A 9,746-nucleotide genomic window follows, 5' to 3' on the forward strand; every position below is an offset into this window, starting at 1 on the left:
AGGCCCTAGGCGGGTGCGAGGACTAGGGACGGGGGATCCCTCACGCCGCCCCTCGCCGCGACGCCCCAGGGTTGGTGGTCCCGCCGTCCGCCCCGGCCGAGGGAGGCGGCCAGCAGCAGCCCGCGGTGCGGAGACCGCAGCGGAATATACCGGAGCCCGAAGCCGGCCGGGATCGCCCCGCCGGGCTGTGCGCAGGGCTATAAGTGGGGCTCGGCTCCGGGGCGATGCCACGGGGTTGAGACGCGGCAGGTATTTCAGGTGGTGATAGTGTTTTCTACGCCCCTCATCTTCCTTTAAAGAGAGCGGCCAGCAGCTGATTGCAGCGGCTTTGCCGGCTCCGTTTGCAAAAGGCTACAGTCGCGTAGTTACGCTCTTTCAGCAAAGTCCCTTCGGGTGTTTGACTTCGAAATGGGCGTCGACGCTGGGATTTGTGGCCAGGCTTTCAGAGGCGTTAAAACCGGAGCAGATCGCAAGAGTTAGGCACGTGAAAGCTTTTCCAAATCCTCCTAGACAATTCCTTCATCTTTAAGGACCTAAATGGTTTTTAAACCTAGTTACCCTGTCAATTTTTAAAAAAACTCTTTTAAAATATTCTCTTTAAATTATTCTCCCTTTAAAAAAAAAAAAAATTACATGAGGTGTCTATAATGGTAACATAGGTCGCAATCTAGTATTATATATAAATATATACCTATATACACCAGAGCCTTATTTGCTTATGCCTGTACAGCCCAGGGTCCCCCTGGGCTAAACCCGTTGTGGAATCAAAACAGATTAAGTGCTTTGGTGATGAATAGAGGCCCACAGCATCACTACAGAGTAAATATCATCTCTAGTTCGTAGAAAAAGAAATGTGAGCACAGACCAGTTACCGATGTGCTCTAATTAATGCAGTACATAGATAATGAAAGTAGGAGCCAGAGTGAAAGCTTCTCCTTTTTCAGATTTGTAATTTGACCAGTTTATCCAGTATTTCCAGATAGTGAATGGAAAAAAACATTTTTTTAAAATTATATACCGACTATATGGACTATCAGATTAATTGTAGAAAGAAAAATAACTACACAAAATTCTCCAAATCACAGTCCTTCTCTTCTTTCAACAGGCTATTAAAGTTCGATATTAGGTTGTAACAATGCTGATAGTTCTCTCTGGTTTCTTGACAGTCCTCAGATGAGGTCCTTAAAATGCCTAGAATTTAATTTATTGGGGAAGAGCTTAATAATAGTCACTAAGGACAGAATTTAACACAGAAATTTGCCTGTAACAACATTTAAAGATACGGAAACATGAGACATACACAGAAACACAACAAAAACTAATTTTGGCTAAATAAATTACACACATAATACTACCCAAACCTAACTATAAAAATTGTAACTAATCAAAGAGTTCCTCCTCAGTACTCCAGGCTCTGCACACGAGCTCTTGTATCTCCAAACCTGAGTCCTCAGATTTTAAAGCCAAGCCTCCTCCACTCAGATTCTGCCTCTGGTTTAGCATCATTCTCATAGCAGAACAACTGGCTTACCTTCCTACCTGGAAATTTGCAACATGTAAGAAAATTGCCTGGTGATGAAAAGCAACACTGCAGATCTTTATCACTATCATTTCCTTTTCTTTCTCTTACTGCCTGAGACGAGACTGGAAAAAATAGACCTTAGCCAAAGCACTTCTATACTTAAATTATTATCAACTGCCAGAACAGCCCCTGTAATCTGGGGCAGCAAGGCATATATTAGAACAGTCACCGAACTGCTCTAATTTATGCCATAAATTGAAATCTGAGAAGGCACTCAAGATTTATTATATAACCCCAGAGTTACAGAAGACAAGTGACAGTATTGTTCTGCTCGGCCTATAGACCATGCCAGATCACGTGCTCTGCTAACATTATCTTACACAAACAGAAGGGTGCTATGCTGCCTATAGTTGCTCTAAAGGGAGCTAAAGCTAAAAGCAGCAAAGATAGAAGTTTACAGCATTTTCCATCCTGGGAAAAGCACTGTTGTTTGCACTTCACTGTTACAAATCAGTGATGTACTCTGTGGCAAAACACTGAATATCTGGCATGACTTGAGTAGCTCATTTTGAAAACATGTTTTAAGATGTCCATATTTAAGAAGCTTTGAGCGCCTCTTGTCAGGCACTGGATTCATTTGGTGGAGAGTAGGGAGAGAACTGTATAGCTCAGAGTGGTCCAACCTCAGCTACAGCAGGAGCCAGGCTCAACTTTGGGAACATTCACCCATTTACACACTTTTTTCTGCCTGTATGTTTACAAGCAGCCATCCCTTGATCTGCTTAACTTCACCTTTCTGTCCTTCTCCTACACACAGCAGTCACCCATCATGCACTGCCCAGATGCCGCAGGCTACTCCTACCACCACTGCCCTTTCCCTCTCCTGCCCCAGCACCTCAGGCAAGGTAATGTCCCTTTCCCCTCCTTCTATCCAGTGGGATCATACCTCCTTTCCACAAGTTGTGGTCAGCACTGCACAAATTAAAAGTAAACACAATCTTTACATAATTTATAATTAAGGAGAATAGTCCTATGGTTTGATACTGCTGTTCACTGTGCACTACTTAATGCGCTCATGTCAGCTAACTGAAAACAAAAGACAAGGAATAAAATGCATCTCAAAACTCCCTAATTATATACCCAGTTGTTAATGCTTGGGAAATGCTTACAAATGTGGTCTTGAAGGACTGGAATAACAACTAACAGATTTATTGACAAGTTTGGCACAAGGTCACCAGGTATAAAGGAATCACTGGAAAAAAACATGAAGAGGTTTAGAAGAACAGTCAGTAAATCATAGCTATACATAAGACAGCATGAAAAGACACATAAAAAGATAATGATTGGTTTTGTAATTGGGCCTTAAAGATAAGGATCAGGGTCTTTGCCAAGAAATGGTAACAATTAATTAAAGGAGCAGATATATGGTAAGAATCACAGGTAAAGGAATCAACATTGCAGCAGTATATTGAACAAACCAGAGAAAAGTCAGAGAGGAAGACTATGCAACCCAAGACAAAATTAAAAGGGGTGGAACAATAGTTTTAGCAGGGCAAACATCTGTCCTGTGTTATATCTTTAATGGGCCAAATGCAAAAAGCAGAGTTTTGTAGTAGCTATTGCATCAGTTTTATGACATTAGCTGTCCTCAAATCACTACCTTTTTGAACTAGGCAGTGTTCCATCAAATTCTTTTTTTATACTGCTTAGAATATTATTCTTCCCCTTTGATTCTGTGTATTTAGGCAAAAGTCCACATCTGCAAGAAGCAGTTTTCAAAACACATTGATAGAGTGGGGTTAGCCCCTAAGAAAATCCCTAGACAAGACAGACCTGGTAAATGCAAGGCTCTCCAAATAATACAGTTACACTACAAGCAACAACAGTGCTCAGCTTCCCTTTCTGAATAGTAAATGCACATTAAGCCTGACCTGGAAGAACCACTTCTTTGGATGAGTAAGTCTTCATGCTTACTCAGTACTTGCCCTCCCTGTTGAGACTGCCAACAGCATTGCCAATTAGTGCCAATCCTGAATGCAAATTGTAATATGAATAGGCTTTTCAATTTTTAATTCCAGACTTTTGCACTGGTGGTGTATAAATGTTTAATTAGCACACTCCTTTCTGTAAGAGGTGGTTTATTCACTCATATTTCTGCCTTACCTCTGAGAAAAAAAGCTGTCTACCTGAAGCACTAGCAGAAAATGGGCAAACAGAAGCTTGTACGTCTGAGTGCTCCTCCCAGGTCTAGCAGTGAATCCTGCAATCAAGAGTTCTTTTCTTGGGAATCCGGATTTATTGAAAAGACATACTACAGTGCCATGAAGACCACCTTAAATTTTTACTTGATATGCTTTATCTCCACATACTCACTCTCAAGCAATATGCAAGATCAGAAATTCTAAAGCTTTTATTTGGTGAGGTACAACCCATTGGTGTTAGTGTCAAGAAAACCCACTAATGCCAACTGCAGTGGTAGGTTGGAAGTGACACAGTGACAACTCACATCTCTGGGCTGGGTCAGGGACCACCAAACATACAGCAGTTTGGAGATCCTTTCTTACTATCTCTGAGTCTCCTTAAACCTCAGGATAGGATGAATTTCCTACTTCAAAGCAGAACCCCCTTCATTCCTTCCCAAGAGAATAAATTCTGAGACTTCTCACCATTAAAGAGCTTTTCTGACAATGAATGTGAAGCACAATTTACTTTCCATAGCAGTCGCAGAGCATGAAGCAAGGGCATTTGAACATGCTGATTAGCTTCAGATCAGCCCGAAAGGCATTAACAGGCTGGGCATGTTACACTGTAAATCCTAGCAACAATAGGTATATACGTGAACAGAAATATCCCATTCAAGTCAGTGGAACATTTAATAAACCCGAAAAAATATAACATATCTTCTATTAATTGAATGTGTTACCAGATGTAAGGTGTCCCTGACAGGGGAGGAAAAACAGCTAGTGTAGGCCTCCATGTGCTACAGATGCTTTTATCAAGTCCAAGTAGTGCCACCATCTTGTCAGGTAGAGATGATGTGATCAGTACTAAACAGCATAACTGCTAAAGACATTTTTCCTGATTACTGGCACTTGAGGAGTTGCATGAACACTGCATGAATCACTGTCAGGACACCTGCAGAAAATCGTGCTTAGAGGAAACCTCGGGCAAATGTTTACACTCTGACATTTACATTTCTGATATCTTCATATTAAAAAACAAGAATTCTCCCAACACTCTTCAGGCCTTTATGTATCACAGAGCATCAGGAGGTTGTACAGGAAGAGGAGGAAGCACAATCTCTGATCTCCTTTTCAGGTTTCCCTCAGGGCATTGCTGTGGGGTTACACAGCTGTGACTAAACATCAGAAACCCCTGACCTCTGTTTCAGGCAGATTCAAGGAGACTGTGAGGCTGTGTGCTGGTCGGGACAAGTAGAAGTGATACCATCTTAATTTGACATCAGACACAGAAGTGTACTGCCAGCACACTGTGCAGAGTTTTTGCACAAGTCTGCTGACAGAGGTGCTAGGTTTCTTGATGAATAACCCTTGAGCAAGGAGTCTTCCACAAATTCTCCCTCACCTTCACAACATTTGTGTATCAGGGATATGTGGTGATGCAGTGACAGCAGGGAAGAGCAGTGTAAGCCTGGCACGAGCCTGTTACTAACTGGCATACAACAGGAAGGTTACTCATTCTGAAAGCTCTGTTCTCAAATTCACATTCTGCTTTATGAGGTCTTTTATAAAAAATTCAAAGTCAATGTTATGACTCTTATAAAATTACACAAATACTCTTGCTTCTCACAACACATTTTAACAAAGATTATCACTGTTCCTGCACAGTGCTGTAACCACAAAGGTAGGAAGGGGATGATAATTTCGCATTATACCATGCAGTGTCCCTAGTGGTCAGTCATGCGCTCTTACAAAGAACAGACAGATAGCAAGAGATGGGCCAGACTCAGGACTAAAATTGAAGATAACCAAAACTCCAGCTGCAGGTAGAGTGGGGAGAAGAGAGGAGCTCTGAGACCCTTTTTGCACTGTGGTTATGTAGTCAGCCTCATGGTCTAGCTGAGAAGCATAGACAGCTATGCACTGCTAAATATAATCCAGACCTGCATGGCTGCATCCTGTGGTAAATTCCAGCCACTATTTTTAGCATTCCCAAACCATGTTTTAACCTTTAGTTCACCAGAGAGGAAGTAAACATAATTTACACCTGCACCCTGAGAAATTCTGGATTTTTTACATCCAGGGGGTAGTGGACTTCTCTGGACAAGTTTAGATGCCCTCAGTTGTCTAAACAGTATCCTTTTCTTAAATGTTAAGGCCCTAGTCGACAGTGTTAGTATGGGTTGCAAAGTTCATGGAGAGAAATCCTCCTCGGCAAATGTTAGCAAGAGCCTCTTTGAAAAACAACATAAAAATGGGAAGCGACTATGAGACCCAGTGATTGCCCTGAATTGTCAAACTCTCCAAAGCTCCATGGCAACAGCTGAGGCAGAAACAGGTTTGAGTCAGCCCACAAGGCTCCCATAAGCTCTGCCTGCCCTCATCCCAAGCCTCACAGTTCCTAAATAAAGAAAGGCACAGTGTTTAAGGAAAAGTTGTAATTTCCTCTGAGAGATCAGCTATTGTGTGTGACCCCTAAAAATGGTGCCACAGTGTGTACATACTATAGTTTTGTTTGTGCAGACATTCTTGCTCACAGAAAGAGTAAAAGCTAAATCCCTGCTGTACATGTAAATAAGATTAATATTCTGAGTTTCACTGTGTACTGATCTCTCTCCCATTAATAACTAGGGTAATCTTCTAAACTCAGAATGTCATTACTCTATAGCTGAAAAGACATTACATGCTTAAGAAGATGCAATCAATTTTTAGTGTATATATCTTATGTTTAAAGTAAAATATTTGAAAGCTATTTTTTAGTTGCTCTATCAGAATTAGAAAACAGTTCTGGTTTGTTTGGTTTTTTTTCAAAGTACTTTACTTTTTTTTCCTGTAAGAATTTAGTAGCAAAAATTACATCTTGTGTGGCCTACTTACCATTGTCAAAATAAAATCATATGACATCAGGATTTAGTTTTCATTATTCTATTATTCTGTTTTTCATTTACTATATTTGTGCCCTACCATGTATCAAAACTGAGTTCTGTATTTCTAGGGGGAGACTGAGTAGGGAGGAAATTCATTGTTGTGACCATCATCCTCACTATGATATAAGCATTTATGTGATATGAAGGTTTTCTAAAGATGACTGAATTCTCCATTTACTTGGATACTTGGCCTCCAAATCTTACATGTCTTTTTCCAGGCTTTATGGATGGCATGAGATAAGGGCTAAGTACCAACTCAGTGGATTCTACAACAAAATTTGGTCTTTAGTGCATCTGTGGCATGATAGACTAATTACATCACTAGTACTCTTCTGTGACCACTGGTAGACTTAGCTGAAAAATATTACCTAAGCATAAATTTTTCAACTTTTATTCTATGTTGTATTTCTCTGATTGGCGGTTTCATACTAGGACAGCTAAGTCTAAAAATATGTATTTTACTGTAGTGTTTTGGAAACTGAAGTTGACAAATTCATATTCTTAGATTCACTTACTGCCAAAATTTCAGCGCTATTTATACCAGTAACTGCCAGATTAAAAGAAAAACTCCATTTAATAGGGATGTAGGAAACTCTCAACTGAACATTGCATGTTTAAAATTCAGACGTTTCATTTTTATGTTCCAGATTGGAAGTAGTGGTCTACACTTTAAAAAGTAAATGCCTAAAATCAGATAAACATGTACAAAGGATCTTTAAAGGCAATTTATAAATCTGAAACCAAGTTAATTTTATGTAGTGAGCTAATCTGAGGCAGCTATCTCTGAAAATCACAGACACTGGTTGCTCATCTGGCTGATATGAATTGTGGGATGAGGCCAAGTGCCAGATGGCTTCCTAGCCATGGAGATCATTCTAGATCCTGGAAACCCACACAAACTGTCGTACATATTTAAAAAATGAAGTTTTTATCCCAGGCAAAAATGATTAAGAGTTAAAAAACAAAGGTATTTTGATACTAATAAAGTACTTGGAAATAATGCAAGATTTTTATGTATAAATGCAATTTTCTACAGTTGATTTAATAATTCATCAGTTTTGATGTCAACAGCACAGAGCAAGTTTACACCTTCTCAATGTTATTCTTTTTCCAAGAAACTCTCTCTAAATATTGTTTTTGTGCTCCAAATTATCTTTGCATATGTGACATTTCATCTTTCTAGCCTGCTTATGCCAACAATGTAATAAACTTGAAGTGCTTAAGCACACTTGTCTTCATTTATTAAGTGTAGAGAGCTGATTCTTCTCCAGTGATAGCTTTTCTCTGTTGTAACCAATGAGTATGATATAGGATGCACTGATCCCAGACCTCAGAGACACAGTAAAGATACTCAGGTTGAAAAATACAATCGTATAAATTAATAGAAAAGCTGCCTGTATGAATCACTGTCCCAGACTAAGCACTGCCACCACAACCAGTTTTATACGTATACCAAAATTAGGGACATGTACTGAAAGAATGATCTATTTTTCATACTGGACTGAAATGTGGTAGCCACGGTCCCCAATGCTTTCAGTATCATAAGAGTCTATCTTGGGCTGCTTGTAACTATGCAAAATTGTACCCATTCAAGCTGAAGTTTTCTGTGATGAGAATTTAGTTAAGGTTATGATCAACTATATGTTTTGTCTGTTGTTATTACTGTAGCTATTTTTACTTTTTATTTTTATTATTTTTCATTTGGGGAATTTTCAACTGAAACAATTCAGCCATTTCCAAGAATACCTCTGAGGAAATACACTGTCTAACCACTATAAAATTCTTACAACCATTCAATACAAAGCTCCTGTGCTTTTATACTTTAGAACCAGAACCAAAATTTGGTGGATCACCTTGCTGTCAGGAATATGATTTTACCATCTTTATGAGAATCTACCATAATTTGTTTGTATAGGACTAGTAGAAACATCTTTGTATGTAACAGATAATTCGCCCTCATCTGAAACGAGCTAGATATTCACACATGTGTGAGAGAGTCACAAAGCCTGAGAGAGGCTTTTAATAATCAAATATCTGGACATTGCGGGTTGTCTTTCCCGCGCTTTCATTGCCTTTGCTACTGATTCCATGTAGCAAAGGGCATGAAGGTCCAAACTGGAGGGAAGTGAAAGGAATATGGGAAGACTGGAGATTAGACACCAGTCAGGAAGGAGAAGAACAGGTGGCTGGAGGGGTGGGTTGGAGCAAGTGTGGCAGGTGCAATGAGCACATGCAGAAACGGCTGGAAAGAAGGAAGAGCAGGGTATCAGGGTAGACTAGAGAGAAGTACAGTGCCAAAAATGCTACAGGCCACAGGAGACAGGGACAGAGGAGCTGAGACAACTTGGGCATAACCTGCACTGGCATCTGCTGGTGATCCCAAATCTCACTCTCTATTCATGCTTCTGTCAAACTGGGGTGAAACCTTACGACTGAGACCAACCAGCTGTGGCAAACCTTAGTGTAAGGAGTGCCTTCCTTCCCTGCTGGCAGTTCACTCACGTGCCAGCTAACAGGCTTGTGCTGCAGTAGGTTGGTCGCGGCTAGCAGTCAGCCCCCAGCAGCCGCCGCCGCCGCCCCCCCCGGCAGGGGAGGGACGGGTGGAAACAACAAGAACATGAGTGAGAAAGCTTGTGGGTCGAGATACAGGCTGGGAGATTGCCTGCCAATTGCTGTCATGGGCAAAATTCACCCTGCTTTAGGTAATTTAATTTATTGCCAATTCATATAAATAATTACTGACTCAGGAACTCAGAAACAAAAAGAGAGGAAAGAAGCAAATATTAAAACAGCTTTCCTCCTCTACCCTCAGTTTCCCCACTACCACCTCTCACTCTTTTTCGTCCCTCCTCCTCTGCCTTCAATCTCTTTTCTGATCTTTCCTAAATACCTTTTGCCGGAGGGACAACATCATGGCCTTCCAAGCCAGCAGCACCTTGCAATGCGTCTGCTACGCAGCCAGCTGGGACCGGCTGGAACCGGCTGGAACCGGCTGGAACCGGCTGGCAACGGCTGCCAAGGGCTGGAACCGCCAGCCAATGGCTGCCGCCGCCCGCGGCCGGCCCAGGCGCTCACCCCAGCACAGTGCCGGGGCCGCCCGGGGTTGGCTGGCGGGCG

The 9,746-nt window shown here is 41.3% G+C and overlaps 1 protein-coding gene across 7 annotated transcripts in view; it reads right to left on the reverse strand.

Moving 5' to 3' along the window:
• The window catches only part of MAST4 (microtubule associated serine/threonine kinase family member 4), a 315,990-nt gene that overhangs the window by 287,486 nt on the left and 18,758 nt on the right, over positions 1-9,746 (reverse strand). The gene's annotated exons all lie outside the window — the stretch shown is intronic.

The sequence above is a fragment of the Athene cunicularia genome (genome assembly GCF_003259725.1).
Source record: "Athene cunicularia isolate RWA chromosome Z unlocalized genomic scaffold, athCun1 chrZ_part1, whole genome shotgun sequence".
Taxonomy (NCBI): Eukaryota; Metazoa; Chordata; class Aves; order Strigiformes; family Strigidae; genus Athene; species Athene cunicularia.